Source organism: Bos javanicus, chromosome 3 (genome assembly GCF_032452875.1).
Source record: "Bos javanicus breed banteng chromosome 3, ARS-OSU_banteng_1.0, whole genome shotgun sequence".
NCBI lineage: Eukaryota > Metazoa > Chordata > Mammalia > Artiodactyla > Bovidae > Bos > Bos javanicus.
Window position 1 is genome coordinate 115,995,354 of NC_083870.1, and position 15,982 is coordinate 116,011,335.

Here is a 15,982-nt window from a genome sequence, read left to right on the forward strand (position 1 = left end):
TGTCTATTTTTATATGATAAACACACAGATGCAGTAGATACATATTTTACTTCACAGAATGTTAATCAACAGCACAGACTTTTCATATGTGTGTGTCACATGGACATGCATTCATACCCTAGAACATAAAGGAAATATGAATACATTTCCAGTGAATGTATTTATGTTCTCTGGTTGCAAGTGAAAAAATGAAAAGGTAACAATAGTCTTCGATAGGCAAAATCATCAAAGCACTTGGATATTTAAAACAAACATATGTACTTTTTATGAACAACTCAAAGGTTATAGGATAAATCAAATCAGTGTAAGAAATTGTTTCAGATGAATGACAATGAGGGCATTGTATGACAACATTTGTGTGAGACAGCTAATATTGTTCTCAGAAAAATTCATAGCCTTTGATGCTTTTATTATATATCAAGAAAGAAGGAAGATAAAGGAATTAAGCATTCATCTTAGCAACAGAGAAGTAATATAAAAATAAAGCCAAGAAAGCAAGAAACCAAGTAGAGATAATAAATTTAGAAAATAATGAAATAGAATAACTTAGTTAACTTAAATAGTTAAGATGGTTTAAGTTCAGAATTTAAGAATTTAAGTCAAGAAGCCTGGTGTGCTGCAGTTGATGGGGTTGCAAAGAGTCAGACATGACTGAGTGACTGAACTGAACTGAAGGTGATTTAAAAATTCAATGTTATTTTGAAAAAAGATATGAAAAAATCTCTAGTAAGATCAGTAAAAAGCAAAAGGAAGGCAAAATATGTACCCTTGGGAGAAAAGAGGCTATAACTAGATACAGAATAGAATTTTAAATCTTCAAGAAAATATATTTTAGTTTGTCTGAAAGTCTCAATGAAATGGATAACTTTTAATAAGATAGAAAGAAACAAAAGCTGAATAAGGCAGGAACAGGAAACCACAGCACATCGATTTTGTCGACAAAAGTTTAAAAATAATCCAGGAAATATTCACAGAAAAGCCAAAGTGAAACACGAAAAACATGATAGTAATCATAGCAATAATAACAAAGCTAGGCCAATTTCAATTACAAATACAACTGCAAAAATTCTATGTAAAACATCAGCAAATCAAATCCAACAATGTGTTGAAAGAATTTATATGACCAAGTAGAGTTTGTTGCAGATTGCCAAATTTATTTAAAAAATAATCTACTGATAAGTTTTAGGCTTCCCTGATAGGCATCTGGTCCCATCACTTCATGGGAAATAGATGGGGAAACAGTGGAAACAGTGTCAGACTTTATTTTTGGGGCTCCAACATCACTGCAGATGGTGATTGCAGCCCTGAAATTAAAAGACACTTACTCCTTGGAAGAAAAGTTATGACCAACCTAGATAGCATATTGAAAAGCAGAGACATTCCTTTGCCAACAAAGGTCCATCTAGTCAAGGCTGTGGTTTTTCCAGTGGTCATGTATGAATGTGAGAGTTGGACTGTGAAGAAAGCTGAGCACTGAAGAATTGATGCTTCTGAACTGTGGAGTTGGAGAAGACTCTTGAGAGTCCCTTGGACTGCAAGGAGATCCAACCAGTCCATTCTAAAGGAGATCAGTCCTGGGATTTCTTTGGAAGGAATGATGCTAAAGCTGAAACTCCAGTACTTTGGCCACCTCATGTGAAGAGTTGACTCATTGGAAAAGACTGATGCTGGGGGGATTGTGGGCAGGAGGAAAAGGGGACGACAGAGATGAGATCACTGGATGGCATCACTGACTCGATGGACATGAGTTTGAGTGAACTCTGGGAGATAGTGATGGACCAGGAGGCCTGGCGTGCTGCGATTCATGGGGTTGCAAAGAGTTGGACACGACTGAGCGACTGAACTGAACTGAACTGAACTGATAGCTCAATTGGTAAAGATTCACTTGCAATGCAGGAGACCCTGGTTTAATTCCTGGGTTGGGAAGATCTGCTGGAGATGGGATAGGCTACCCACTCCAGTGTTCTTAGGCTTCCCTTTTGGCTCAGCTGGTAAAGAATCTGCCTGCAATGCAGGAGACCCTGGTTTGATTCCTGGGTTGGGAAGATCCCCTGGAGAAGGGAGAGGCTACCCACTCCAGTATTCTGGCCTACAGAATTCCATGGACTGTATAGTCCATGGGGTCGCAAAGAGTCATACACAACTGAGCAACTTTTACACACTACTAAATTTTATCTCATAATATGTCAAAGGAGAAAACCATACATCATCTCAATAGACAAGAAAACAGTATTTTATAACATGCAATGTCTATTTCTTATCAAAACTGGTAGTAGACTAGATCAAAGAATACTTTCTTACATGATAGAGATTATCTTTCTAAAAGTGCCAACCTACCTCATATTTATGCTAAAACAGAGATTAGTTTTTACTACCATTAAGAACAAAACAGCAAGCCAATATCATGTTATTACATCTTCCTGGTCTCACTTTGGAATCAACTGAGAGGAGGCATCAGACAAATGGCACTCTGAGTGTTAGCTTCACTACTGAGAAAGCCAACTGAAGTAGGAACTTGCTAGCAAACCCTGAATTAGGCAAGCTGCACAGTCCCTGACCCTCCTTTCCCTACCCACACCAGAGGCCTGACTGTTCCAGAGAGTCAGAGAGACCACAGAGTCCCTTATTCTCAGATGGGCAGATCCCAGGTGAATCCAGAGGGGCCTAAGCCGGGCAAGCAAATTCTTTCTCCAAAGATACCAATAAAGTGCTCCCAGAGTGAAAGATACAAGATTAGAAGGAGGCCAGAAGCATCACATAAGTACAAGTTTTGGTGTATGGAAGCCTGAGGCCAAGGGGAGGTCTAGCAGTATTCTACACCCCTCGGGAAGCTTAGCCAATGTGACAACTAGGGAAAAGAACGAACAATACACAGTAAAGAAATCAAAATGAGCAACCATTACTTGCAGATGATACAGTTATTTGGAAAATCCAAGTGAATCAACTGAAAAAATACCGTGTTCATGCTCAATCGCTTCAGTCTTGTCCAACTCTTTGTGAGCCCATGGACTGTAGCCCACCAGGCTCCTCTGTCCACGGGATTTTCTAGGCAAGAATACTGGAGTGGGTTGCCATTTCCTTCTCCAGGGGATTTTCTCAATCCAGGGATCGAACCTGTGTCTCGTGCATTGCAGGCAGATTCTTTACCATTGAGCCATCAGGGAAGCCCTTTCCCCAAATATTAGTTAGAATTTATAAAAATGTTTAGTAAGCTAGCCTATGGCTCTCCTCCAATTAAAAAAAAATTAGTTAATAGCTTTTCTCTATACCAGCAAAATAGAAAATTGGGCAAGGTGTAGAGGAGAGAATTCTGGAAAAATAAATTCACATCAATGTTCAGGAAATTCAATACAAGAAGAATGCTGAGAGAACATCTGCCTTGCTGCTAAGTCGCTTCAGTTGTATCTGACTGTGCAACCCCATAGACGGCAGCCCACCAGGCTCCCCGTCCCTGGGATTCTCCAGGCAAGAACACTGGAGTGGGTTGCCATTTCCTTCTCCAATGCATGAAAGTGAAAAGTGAAAGTGAAGTCGCTCAGTCGAGTCCGACTCTTAGCGACCCCATGGACTGCAGCCCACCAGGCTCCTCCGTCCATGGGATTTTCCAGGCAAGAGTGCTGGAGTGGGGTGCCATTGCCTTCTCCAGAATATCTGCCTTATCAGATTGCAAAAGACAGGTTAGAGCACCCATGATTCTTCAGTGTGGCAGTGACAAAAGGTTCAGTGGAAGTTAAAAGGAAGAGAGCAGGAGACTCAGAGACAGAAACCACAAACGGTTAGACAATGAAGTTGTTGCTGTTGTTTAGTAGCTCGGTCGTGTCCGGCTCTCTTTCAACCCCTGTGGGCTGCAGCCCACCAGTCTCTGTCCATGGGATTTCCCAGGCAAGAACACTGGAGTGGGTGGCCATTTCCTTCTCCAGGGGATCTTCCTGGACCAGGGATTGAAACCTGCGTCTCCTGCTTGACAGGTGGATTCTTTACCATTGAGCCACCTGGGAAGCCCTTAGATGATCAAACTGGCGTTTAACTCACCAGGAAGGCAAGTATTTTCTATAAATGGAGTGAGGTGGCTGGAAAAATGAAAAGTGATATCTGTCATGTTATGTAGCAAAAGAAGTTCCAGAGGATTAAAAAAAGTAAAATAATGAAAGTAAAACCATGTCGCTGCTCAAGGTGAAGAAGGGCTGAGGAAGAGCTCTCTAAGTATTAAAACAAGGACAGAATCTAGAAAAAGACACATTTGCTCAAACAAGCAATTTTAAACTTCTAAATATAAACAAGTCCTAAAAACAAATGGTAAGAGCAATTGTGTGAAATAGTTCAGAGGATTGAACTTTCACATGTAAAGAGCTTTTTATTATTCAATGAGCACATCTCCAACTCTCAAATGACAACAGGAGCCACAGATATTTAAGCCATCTCATGCGAAGGAGTAAAAATGCCAGTAAATCTCTTAAAGTGATGTTAAACTTCACTAGTCTTCAGAGAACTGCAAATTAAAACCAGGTATTAAATTGACAAAGCTTCAAAAATGTATGTTTGTCACATGAAAAGATGCTCAGCATCACTCATTATCAGAGAAATGCAAATCAAAACCACAATGAGGTACCATCTCACACCAGTCAGAATGGCTGTGATCCAAAAGTCTACAAACAATAAATGCTGGAGAAGGTTCACAGAAAAGGGAACCCTCTTACACTGTTGGTGGGAATGCAAACTAGTACAGCCACTATGGAACAGCGAGAAGATTCCTTAAAAATCTGGAAATAGAACTGCCATACGACACAGCAATCCCACTGCTGGGCATACACACGGAGGAAACCAGAATTGAAAGAGACACGTGTGTCCCAGTGTTCATTGCAGCATTGTTTATAATAGCCAGGACATGGAAGCAACCTAGATGTCCATCAGCAGATGAATGGATAAGAAAGCTGTGGTACATATACACAATGGAGTATTACACAGCCATTAAAAAGAATACAGTTGAATCAGTTCTAATGAGGTGGATGAAACTGGAGCCTATTATACAGAGTGAAGTAAGTCAGAAAGAAAAACACCAATACAGTATACTAACGCATATATATGGAATTTAGAAAGATGGTAACAATGACCCTATATACAAAACAGCAAAAGAGACACAGATGTAAAGAACAGTCTTTTGGACTCTGTGGGAGAAGGCGAGGGTGGGATGATTTGAGAGAATAGCATTGAAATATGTATATTACCATATGTGAAACAGATTGCCAGTCCAAGTTCAGTGCATGATGAGACAGGGTGCTCAGGGCTGGTGCACTGGGATGGCCCTGAGGAATATAATGAGGAGGGTGTTGGGAGGGGGTTCAGGATGGGGAACACATACACCCGTGGCTGATTCATGTCAATGTATGGCAAAAAGCACCACAATATTGTAAAGTAATTAGCTTCCAATTAAAATAAATTAATTAATTATAAAAATGCATGTTTGGGTGTCGAGGTGACCTTAGGGAAAGGAGTATTTACGTACATTTCTGCTGGATATAAACCTACCAGAAGGCAGAATCTTATAGCGTATAATCTTACAGGCTTTACTTTTGGTGAAGTACTTATGAACTTATGCATGGAGAAAGATTGAAAGGACAGATTTCAAATGTTTACAGTGGTTCTCTCTAAACAATTATTTTAAAAATCTGTATTTTCTCATTTTTATACAGTAGAAATGATACTTTTGTAATCGTGCTGAAGTATCACCTCCCCAGCCAATACTGTACATATATGAGAATACTTTAAAAAACTTTGAGGAAGATGTAAAGACGGCCCTTCCCTGGCAGGTAATGTTACAGAGTGACAATGATCAGTAGTGTGGTGCAGGAGCAGAGGGGATCCCCAGGTGGCGCTTCCCAAGCGGCAAAGAGCCCCCCTGCTGATGCCGAAGACAGCAGAGACTTGGGTTTGATCCCTGAGTCAGGAAGAGATCCCCTGGAAGAGAGCTTGGCAATCCACTCCAGCATTCTCGCCTGGAGAATCCCATGAACAGAGGAGCCTTCGGGGCTACAGTTCACAGGGTCACACAGAGTTGGACACGACTGAAGGGACTTAGCATGCACGCACGAGTGTGGGGAACACAAGACCGTGGAGCAGGGGAGACGACCAGAACACGTGTTCAGTGGCTACTGGATCTAAAAATTGCTGAAGCTGAAAAACTATCATTCGGAGGATTGGGAGCCATTTCTGTGGTGGAGTTTTTCTTTGGGAGGGATCACTTGAGGAACCCTACAAGTTGGAAATAACCCAAGTATCCGATTAATAGGAAATTGGCTGAATGAATTATGGTACATGGATTCAGTGGAGTTCTACAGAGCTATGCAAATCTGTGATGACAGGATATTTCATGGCATGGAGATTTGTTTACAGTTTAGTGTTAAGTGAAAATCTGGTTTCAAAACTGAATGCATGCTGTGATCCAATATTTGTAAAAAAAAGAAAACTATTTATTTATTTAAAGATGTGAAGGATGTATTTTATTTTACTCTGTTCACTCATCTGCATTATATTTTCTCTGTAATGAGCATCTATTTCTTTTATAAGAGAACACATAATAGATGTAGTTTATATACAGTTTATATAAAAATATAAAAAGGGAGAGAATAGTTTTCCAGTCAGCAAGACTCAACTATAAAAGGACTAAATGAACCAATACATCCAAAACAAAGTCAATTAGGCAAAAACACTAACAGGGGCCTCCTGTTCAAAGGAGAGGACCTCTGGGCTCTGGACTGCAAACAGCGAAGACCCACAGGCAAAACCATCTGTTTTGTGAGAAGGAAGCTGAGGTCACCCTGGCCAGTTGCCATGAAATACTTGAATTGTTTTAATAGCTCTGTGGGCTTCCCTGGTGGCTCAGATGGTAAAGAATCTGCCGGCAATGCAGAAGACAAGGGTTTGATCCCTGGGTGGGGAAAATCCCCTGGAGAAGGAAATGGCAACCCACTCCAGTATTCTTGCTTGGAGAACCCTATGGACAGAGGAGCCTGGAGGGCTACAGGCCATGGGGTCACAAAGAGTCAGACACGACTGAGCGACTAACACACACACACTGGCTCTCTAGAGTCATTATTGGGAATTGGCTCGCGTGATTATCCAGGTTGAGAAGTTCTACTGTCTCTGTAAGCAGAGACCCAGGGCAGCTGGGGCTCCAGCTCTAGTCTTGAGTCCAAAGGCCTGAGAACCGGGAGAGCCTGTGGTTTAAGTTCTAGTCCCAGGGAAGGAAAAGGCTGAAGCCCAGGACCAAACAGGCAGAGAGGACAAATTATCCCTTCCCCTGCCCTCTTGTTCTGTTGGGTTGGCCTAAAGGTTCATTCAGGCTTTTCCATAAAATGCTACAGAAGACGGGAAAGAGCTTTTTTGGTCAACCTGATATTTGGGTCCTCAATGGATTGGACGAGGCCCCCCCACATTGGAAAGGGCCACTGGCTTTACTCAGTCTTCTGATTCAAATGCCAATCTTGTCTGGACACACGCTGACAGACATGCCTAGAAATAAAGTTCAAGCAGGAACCTGAGGCCTCTGCGGCCCAGTCAAGCTGACACACCAACTTAACCATCCCGTCCCTGTGGCTGTGTGAGGCAGCAGAGGTTTGAACCTGGGTATTTTCAATGAGGTATAAGGCTATAGAGAACTGTCATAAGCATTGCAGAAAGGGGAATAAACGATGGCTCAGACGGGCTGGTCACCAGAGTGAGGTGGGGGCCCTGGCCTCCAGCGGAAACAGGAACACACCTGATGCTGGAGGAAAGGAAAGGAACAGATGCCCCAAAGACAGAGGTGAGGCTGTGCCCAGGTCCAGAAAAGCAAGGGAGGAGGGCTTCTGGTGTCTTTTCTTTGAAATATGAGTCAAAGTCATTTGCTGAGGGTTAGGAGAGATGGTTAGGGTTCAGAGCTTGAATACAGCAGTGAAAAATAACAGAAATATCTGGTGTGGTTTGATGGGCAAGGAAGCTGACTAGGAGCAGAGAGAAAGTTTATGAATGACATCGAGAATCTGAGAATTTTAGAGGCACCTACAGTAGGGGAAGTTTTGTGCTTTGAGTGTATCACATGTCTTACTGTTCCCTGATCTATCACAAAGGGTTAAGGAGAGACATGGCCTGTCTTTCATTTACCCTTAATCCAAAAGAATCTGTGATATAGAACCCTGTTATAGGCTACAAAGGCTTGTAGAATAAAATCTCTGGTGCCAGGGACAATTAGATAAGAATATTTAATAAGAGACTTGATCAGCTTGGGCATCAGTGATGGCAGCAGGGAGAAGACTTCTTGTTGTAGTAACCAGAGAATTCATGGGCAGGTAGCTTTTGAGTTGAGTCTTAAGCGTGGGCAGAGTTTTGGTAGGTAGAAAAGTTCCCTCCCAGATGGAGAGAAGAGAGTGAGCAAAGGGATCTGGAGTGACTACCAGGTACGTGGGCTCGGCCAGCAGCAGTGGACGTGATGACAAGGTCATGGGTCAGCATACAAGGTCTTCAGTGCCACTTGGTGCCCAACTCTTCAGTGTGTGTTAGAGTTGGCTTACGAAACGACCAGGGTGGCATTTTAGGAAGATGAATTCGGTGTAGTTTATAGAAAGGGGAGGAAGGGGTGGCCTAGAAATAGGTTGAAGGCTCTAGTGTCACAGACATCTAAGAAGAGTCGCTAATGAGTGGCAAAACAATGAGATTAAACCGTCCATGTGATTATGCATAGAAACTTCTAATTTTAAATCCAGCACCCTAATGAAGCATAAATTATTTTGCCATTCAAATGTATTCTGGCTTGAAGCTCCCTCTCCGTTGGTGGCAAGAGGGGAGGAGGGAGGCGGGGAAGCAACTGCAAGTCAACAATCAGCATCAGCTGTTGTTCCTGCTCAAGAGTACGAGTGGAGAAGGCAATGGCACCCACTCCAGCACTCTTGCCATGGACGGAGGAGCCTGGTGGGCTGCAGTCCACGGGGTTTCAAAGAGTCAGACACGACTAAGCGACTTCACTTTCACTTTTCGCTTTCATGCATTGGAGAAGGAAATGGCAACCCACTCCAGTGTTCTTGCCTGGAGAATTCCAGGGACGGGAGCCTGGTGGGCTGCCGTCTATGGGGTCGCACAGAGTTGGAAACGACTGAAGCGACTTAGCAGCAGCAGCAGCAGCAGCTACTCAAGAAGAGCAGGCCGTTCCCCGGGTCTCCCGTACCCGCATTTGCCATCCCGGAGCTCGATGGTCCTGGACGCGGACTACATTCTCCGGCGGTGATTGCTTCTTGGTTTGGCGCCCTCAGCCCTCCCCAGGGTCCAGCTGGAGTAGAGTCCAGAAGGGTTCGGTGACCTCTGAGTCTAGAGTTAACAGAGAAGCCCAGAATCACTGGGAAGAATTTCCAGGCACTCAGCAAGGTTGTCCAGGACACTCAGGGAGGTGGATGTCCACGTATGACCTGGCAGACGATGTGAGCAGCGGTGTTGAGCCTCTGTGGGGGGTTCAGACCATCCCGAGGGGAAAGTTGGGAGGAATCCAGAGAGGGACACAGAAAACAGGGGATGTTGGTTACACGCAGATGTGGCCGAGCAGCCCGGGTGTGTGAGAACACGTGGCTCTGCAGCGCTGTCGTCTGCCCTCAGATGGATGGGCTGTGGGGCGGATCCATAAGCCCGGGTCATGCCATCGCCTCGCCTGCCCTGGCAGCAGACAGCATCGTCACTTGGGGGAAGAACGTGTGGCTGGGAAGAAGGAGAGAGGGAGGGCTCACTCTCCCAGGACCTTGCCAGATGGCCTGGGGTTACAGGGACCCCCACCACCCGTCCCTGAGGGCAACTCTCCCTGAGTGGGAGTCCATCGCCCCTGAGTTTGGGGCCACCTACCTGTGGGGGTCAGGTGAAACAGAGACTTCTCACATTGGACAAGTCTGTGTTCTGTGTCTTTTCTCTTTCCTGACACCATCGGTGGGTGGAGAGTGGATACAGTAAAACCACCTAATCTCGCCTCTCTAGGCTTTATATGATGGTTTATAAGGCTTTATAAGACAACTAGTTACACATCTAGGCACTGGGTCCAAGATGAGGGTCAGCAAACACGGAGGGAAGGGAGATATTAGAGCACAGAGTATCCCAGGCTAACAGAACAGCAGGTGCAAAGCCCCTGAGCGAAGAATACATGAGGTGTGTCTGGAAAGAGCCAGGCTGCCACCAGGCTGGAGAAGAACCGGGTGCAGATTGGGGCTAAGTTATACAAGGGTCTAATGGTCATTGTCAGGACCCTGGACCTTCTGCTCAGGGAGGTGGGAACTTACTGGAGCAGAGGGACCAACCTGCCTGAGCTGCAGTGCTCAGGGCGGGCTTCAGGGGACAAGGGTGGAACCAGAAAGCTATCACAGCAGTTCAGGTGAACACTGATGCATTGGTCCAGGGCAGTAGCCATGGATGAGATGAGAGGAAGGTGGACTCTGGGTATTTTTTGAAGACTAAAGAGTCAGGATTTCCTGATGGCCAGGGAGAGGAAGAGGGAGCCAAGGATGATTTTGGAAGCTGAGCGATGAAAGGATGGCATTCCCAGGCTCTGAGCTGGGGGAGACCTGGGGAGGAACAGGTTTTGGGGGAGGGGAAATCAGAGTTTGATTTTGGACTTGTTAAGTTTGAGTTGCATTTCCAAAGAGGATGTTGAGTTGGCAGGTGGAGATACATCCGCTGTCTTTAGCCTGAGGAAAAGATCCAGGCAAGAGACAGGTAAGCAGGAGTCCTCAGCATTGGAAGATATTTGGGGCCTTCAAGTGGGATATTATCCAGGGAGTGAATGATAACAGGGAAGACAAGTCAAGGACTGGACATCTGGGGCAAGAAGACAAGGAGGAAAACAGGAAGACAAGGTTGACTGATGGGAAAGGTGCCTTGAGGACTCCTGGAGGGAGGAGAGGCCGCCTGGGGGTGGAGCCATGAGCTGAGAAGTCATCCTTGATCTAGTGCATTCCACCTTCGGGGCACTTTGGTACCTGGAGGCTGGCAATGAGCACACAGCCATTCTTTAAACAGTAAATGGATTTCAATGGTAAAGCGGATTCTTTACCAGCTGAGCCGCAAGGGAAGCCCACACAGCCCACAAAGTTTGCTAAATCAGCACCGGAGTGAATTGCAAAAGGTGTTGCCAGGTAACCAGGTTTCCATCTGGGGATTCACACAGAACCAGGGAGCATGAATCGGTCAACCTTCCATGAAAGAGGAAACTGCCCTCCAGGAGATATTTTTTTTTTAACTCAACTTTTCTTTAGGTATAATTAAGTTTTAAAAAATAATTTATACATTTATTTTGGGCTCTGCTGTGTCTTTGTTGCTGCGTGGGTTTTTCTGTAGTTGCAGTGCATGGCCTTCTCATTGCTGTGCCTTCTCCTGTTGCAGGGTACAGGCTCTAGGGTGCGTGGGCTTCAGGAGTTGCGGCTCTCGGGCTCTAGAGCACAGGCTCAGTAGTTGAGGGGCACAGGCTTAGTTCCTCTGCAGCATGTGGGATCTTCCCCGACCAGAGGTCGAACCTGTGTCCCCTGCATTAGCAGGTGGATTCCTCATCACTGAGCCACCAGGCAAGTCCCTATCACTAAGTTTTGACAGATGTATTCAGTCACGTCCCTGCACCACAGCTGAGACGTGGAACGTTTTCACTTCCCCCCAAATATGAATTAAAAATTAATTTTAATTTAAAAACAAAACAAACAAACAAACAAACACTTCCTCACCAGCCCCGACCCGCTGCTGCAGACTAGCTTTGCATGATGTACGGCAACTTGGTGTAGCTTAAAGGCCACGGAGTCTAAAACCAGCTAGAAGACAGCTTGGCAGCTCACCACAATTCTGTGTCTCAGTAAGGCGGAAGCAAGCGACTCGTTTCACCATCTAAAGCTCACAGGGAGTGCCTCGCTTCCCAGGTCTGGCTCAGGACAGCCCCCCACGGGGAGTCCCAAGAGGTCGACTGCCTTGGTCAATGGACAGGCGTGTCCCATTTGAACTGCATACACTTCGGGCCACAAACTTGAAGGGAGGTGTGTGTGTGTGTCGGGGCTGAGGGCCTGGTACGGCTGCCCCCTCGGCCCCCACCAGACTCGGGGCGAAGTTGGAAGCCCTCCCCCGGACGAAAGAGAGAGCTAGGGCTCATTGACCAGCACGGGCCACCCCAGGGGAGCTGGTTGAGGCTGTCTTAGATGCTGAGAAACCAGCTCACAGCTCCTCCATCCATTCCCTGGTGGGAGGAGGACCAGCGGAGGGGAGAGGGGTGGAGAGGTGACCTTTCCGCACTGGCCACTCACAGAACTCCCACAGGGGCTTTCTCTCCCAGGACCCACCCTCTTCCCTGCACTCCCCCCGCACCGCCCCCAACAAATGGCTGCTGAGCCCAGGCCGCCCAGCAGGGGGCAGCAGCTGACCCGCCGCCTGGTCCACTCCCTCAGGGGCTCAGAGCACTTGGAGCTGAGGCGGTAGGATACACTCCTGAGATGGAGATGGGTCACTGCCCGCAGCACACTCTATGTCCATTTGTAAATGAAGAGCTGAGACCACCGAGAGCTGGGGTTTACATTCAGAGCCCTTGAGCTTGGGCAGAACCCTTGCCGTCTCAGTTTGCAGCTGGTCTGGGTCAGCACCTTCCAGCAGCGTGCCTTGGGAGTTCATTGATTTTTCTGGGCCTCAGTTGTCTAGTCCGTCAGATGGGAGGAGCACAGCACTGATACGTGAACAGTGTGGCCGTGGCAGGGACGCAGTCAGCGTTCCTGTTGTGATTAGTGATGGTCGTCCGGTGAGCTGTCAATGTGGCGCGCCAAGGGTACAGCATCAGAACCCTGTGACTGCGGGCATGACCTTTGTGAGGGCAGGACTTTCTCCCCCTTGCCTGCAGAGGACAATGGATCTATTTGCTGACAGCTCACATAGGGGCTGGAGAAGGCAGTGGCACCCCACTCCAGTACTCTTGCCTGGAAAATCCCATGGACGGAGGAGCCTGGTGGGCTGCAGTCCATGGGGTCGCTAAGAGTTGGACATGACTGAGCAACTTCCCTTTCACTTTTCACTGTCATGCATTGGAGGAGGAAATGGTAACCCACTCCAGTGTTCTTGCCTGGAGAATCCCAGGGACGGGGGAGCCTGGTGGGCTGCCGTCTCTGGGGTCACACAGAGTCGGACACGACTGAAATGACTCAGCAGTAGCAGCAGCAGCACACAGGGGCTTCCCAGGCGGCCCCGTGGTAAAGAATCCGCCTCCAATGCACGAGACTCAGGTTCGACCACTGGGTTGGGAAGATTCCCTGGAGGAGGAATTGACAACCCACTCCAGTGTTTCTTGCCTGGCGTGATACAGTCCATGGGGTTGCAAGGAGTCAGACACGACTGAGCACATGTGCTCATGCCTGACACAGGTGAGAAGTCAGGTGTTTCCTCCCAGGGGTCTTTGACTGTAATAAAGACCCTCGATGGGGGTCTAGATGGTGTGATAAAAGAAGTACAAAAAGCCCACATGTGGATGGAGGTCAGAGGGCAGCGGCCTGGGCCTGTCCTTTCCTGCTGTCCTGTGCAGTCTCTTTCCCCAGCTGGGCTTGGATTAAACCATCTCCAGGGTCCATTCCTGCTTGGAAGCCTTTGGTATCTGAACCAAGTTAATGCTTAGAATTCCCCAAGGCTAAGTCCATCAAGCATGGGGAAGATAAGGAAAAATTCATCAAATCTCTCATCTGCCAACAAGACCTGAATTTCCATTAAATTCCTACTCTAAAGCCGATGTTTCCTGCTGCTTCGAAGGGCAGAGGAGGGTTGCCAGTGGGTCTGATCAAGCCACCCCGCTGCTGGCAAACAGGAAGGCATCTTGGCTTCCTCAGGCAATGAGAACCGGCTGCCAGGCTGTCACACTTTATTCTTTCCTGGAGGTTTGGGGAATCAGAACCAGGCTGCTTCTGAGCAGACCTGGACAGTCACCTGTCCAAGAAGAGATCAATGTGAGTCTGAACGTGAAGAACCCACGTTTTCTTTTCTAAAAAATTGTAGGAATATATCAGCTCAGTTCAGTCACTCAGTCTTGTCTGACTCTTCGACCCCATGGACTGCAGCATGCCAGGCCTCCCTGTCCATCACCAACTCCCGGAGCTTGCTCAAACTCATGTCCATTGAGTCGGTGATGCCATCCAACCGTCTCATCCTCTGTTGGCCCCTTCTCCTCCTGCCTTCAATCTTTCCCAGCATCAGGGTCTTCACATCAGTGGCCAAAGTACTGGAGTTTCAGCTTCAGCATCAGTCCTTCCAATGCATATTCAGGACTGATTTCCTTTAGGATGGACTGGTTGCAGTCCAAGGGACTCTCAAGAGTCTTCTCCAATACCACAGTTCAAAAACATCAATTTTTCAGCACTCAGTTTTCTTTATAGTCCAACTCTCACTTCCATACATGACTAATGGAAAAACCATAGCTTTGACTAGACAGACCTTTGTTGGCAAAGTAATGTCTCTGCTTTTTAATATCCTGTCTAGGTTGGTCATAACTTTTCTTCCAAGGAGCAAGCATCTTTTAATTTCATGGCTACAGTCACTATCTGCAGTGATTTTGGAGCCCCCCTAAAAATAAATAAGTGAGATCCTAGTTCCCTGACCAGGGATTGAACCTGGGCCCAGAGCAGTGAAAGCACTAAGTCCTAACCACTGGACCACCAGGGAATTCTGTGGGAATATATACATAACATGAAATCTGCCATTTTAACCATTTCTAAACGTGTAGTTTGCGAAGAGTCGGACATGACTGAGTGACTAACACACACAGACGTGTAGTTCAGTGGCTTTAAGTACACGCACATCATTGGGCAACCGTCACCACCATCCTCTCGAGGGCATTTTTTCCTCTTCCCAAACCGAAGCTCTGTCCCCATCAAACGCCAGCTTCCCATGCTCCTTCCCCCAGCCCTAGGCAGCCACCCTCCTCCTCGCTGTCTCTGTGGCTTTGCCTCCTCCAGGGACCTCACACAAGTGGGATCACACACTGTTTGTCCTTTGATGACTGACTGCTTCACTCACCTTAACGTCTTCAAGGTTCATGTGTGTTGCGGCCTCTGTCAGGATCCCCTTCCCTTCCAAACCTGAATTGTGTACGGACTGCATTTTGTTTATCCCTTTATCCACCGCTGGGCACTTGGGTGGTTGCCACCTCTGCGGCTGTTGTGAAGAGTGAGGCTAAGGACGAGGGTGCCATGCCATGAGCTGCCCCGCGGCGAGGGTGCCATGCCATGAGCTGCCCCGCGGCGAGGGTGCCATGCCATGAGCTGCCCCGCGGCGAGGGTGCCATGCCATGAGCTGCCCCGCGGCCTGCGTTCACTGTGGGCCCCCTGCCCCTGCTCAGAGGGGCTGCAGGAGTTCCTGCTCCCAGCCCTGGGGTTTCTCTGAAAGCAAGCAATGCCAGCCTGTTTCCTTTCTGGAATGCCCAGGCATCGTCCAGAATGCTGCAACACAGAGCAGAGAAGAAACGATTGTGGCCTGGAAAATGGTAAACCAGGGCTCCCTAATGTCCGTTTTCCACCAAAATAGAATCTTAGCACGCTGCTCACAGCACCAGGTATTAGAATCAGCACTGGGTATTAGAATGTGGTCGGAATTCTGATGGAGGCTCTAGGACATGTTAGCCTAATTATGAACACGCCCCTCCTCGCACCACCCCCCCCTACACACACCGCCCAAATAAGAACACATGCTAACTTGTTGAAGAGCATCGTACAGAAATATTCTTCTGGAGCCTTCTGAAATCTGGCAGGAACCACTGAGACTTTGGCTTCCGCCTTCGGAATGCTCTTCTCGACAATGACTGTTTAATAAGTTCAACTGCTTTTCATGGTCGTTTCTGCAGGTCTTTCCGTGAATGTCTGAGGATGCATGTCTCTTGTTTTTTTTTTTTTTTTTCTGGCAGGGATACATGTTTCTTATTCTTCTAAGAGCAGCACAGAGCTTTTTAGTAGTCAAATTCAGTTAAAAGGAGGGAAAG

General features: G+C 46.9%; 1 non-coding gene across 1 annotated transcript; it reads right to left on the minus strand.

Moving 5' to 3' along the window:
- Positions 1-14,597: 14,597 nt before the first annotated feature.
- Positions 14,598-14,670, minus strand: TRNAE-UUC (transfer RNA glutamic acid (anticodon UUC)). Its single transcript has one exon. It is a non-coding gene; the product is annotated as a tRNA-Glu (tRNA).
- Positions 14,671-15,982: the final 1,312 nt, after the last annotated feature.